The following is a 1,726-nucleotide window of genomic DNA, read 5'->3' on the forward strand; positions in this document are numbered from 1 at the left end:
AGAGGAGCCAAGTTCTGTAACGTGTTCTTGTTCAATCCAGATTTCTCCAACCTTTGGAGAGGAGGGAAGAGGTTAAACCCACCCAAGGTACTGACTGTTGGCTGTGACATTGCACAGCCAAAACACACGAACAGAAAGCAGCCTGTGTGGGCTTTTTCTGGCGTTGTCTGGCCCCGTCCAGCCGCCCTTGGCTGCTTCAGCTTGGGGCAGACTGAGGCTGGTCCATGGAGCCCTCGGGGGGGGAACCACGGCCCCCCAAGGCGCTGGGCAGCCGGCAGGGCACTGTCCTGGCACCGGAGCGGGGCTCCACCATCCCAGCCTTCGCTCGGCGGCTCAGCTGTGGGTCCTGCTCAGCTGGGGACAGGCTGGTGAGCCCAAAGAGCCAGGGCTGGGCCAGGCGGAGGGTAGGGGGTGGCTTTTGCTGCTTCTCCTTGAAATTCATCCTGCCCTGGAGCCAAACGTCAGTTCCCGCGTCAGGCAGGGAAGGGTCTGGTCTGCTGGCCCATGGCTGGCTTCACCAGGTGCTGGAGGTGGCTCTGCTCTCCCCTGGGGACTTCAACAGGGTCCTGCGGTGGGAACAGGTCACAGCACGGGCTTTTTGGTCAAGCAAAAAGCTCCAGACCCTCAGGTCTGGAGGGATGGGTGACAGACCTAAAATCCAGCGGGACTGGCTGACGCTGCTGCCTGGGGAAGGGTTGGATGAGGAGCAGCCCCCGGGCCACAACCCCCCCCACGGCCACGGCCTGCCGTTCCAGGTGGCAAACCAAGAGCTGAGCTGCTCGCCAACATGCCCTGGAAGCCGGGGGAGCTCCTGTTTGTGACCGGCAGCTTTGGCCACCGTAACCATCCCTGTCCTTTCTTCCTCCTCTCCAAAGCCTGGATGCATACGGGTTAAACGAAGGGGGCTACCAGATGCTGCCTGCCCTGGAAGAGACAAAGCCCTGAGTACAAGGCAGATTTACAGACCCGGGCTCCTCCAGCCATCCCGGGCTCCTGGGGATGGGGGTGAGCCCGGCTGGGGGCTGTGGGCAAGTGGGGCCAAGCCTCTGCGAGCCAGCTGTGGGAGAGGGGGGTGCCTCGCTCCCAACACCTCCCCAGAAAGGGGAGAAAAATTGAAAAGGGGGGCTGGAAGCAAAATGGGAGCAGTCGTCCGAAAAGCCTGTGGTTTTGTCCCACAAAGGCAGTTTCTATGGGGCGAGGCTCTGTCGGGGGGGTCCGTGGGCGAGCTGGGCTCCGTCCCAGCCCGAAGGCGAGCGTCCTAGCCCCGGGGACTAGCGGGGAGGGAGGGGGTGGCCACGCCGTGTCCCCGTGGCTGCGACCACAGTGGCTTTGGCGAGGGGGCTTCCAGCCGAGCTCCCCAGGGCCCTTGCGAGCAATCCCCGGTCGGGGTAATTGGCTCGTTTATTTGCTGCCAAGGTAGCCCGAAATGCTGGGGCGGGTGTTTGTGTGGAAAAAACCTGGGCGCTAATCGATGCCGGGAATTGCTCTGCAGCCAGGCTGGGGGCTTATCTCTAATTACGTGTCTGCCGAGCCGCAGCTGGCTCCGGGGATGTCTGGGCGCCTCGTTCGGCTCCCGCAGTTTCTCTGGAAGGCTCCGAGCAGCGCCAATTAACACCCGCCGTCTGCCCGCCGGCCCCGCGCCCCCCCCACCGGCCCCGCGCCCCCAACACCGGCCACCGAGACCCGCACCGGGCGGCGGGGAAAGGGGGCAACTCCTGAAAACAGC

Source organism: Calidris pugnax, unplaced genomic scaffold (genome assembly GCF_001431845.1).
Source record: "Calidris pugnax isolate Ruff unplaced genomic scaffold, ASM143184v1 scaffold98, whole genome shotgun sequence".
NCBI lineage: Eukaryota > Metazoa > Chordata > Aves > Charadriiformes > Scolopacidae > Calidris > Calidris pugnax.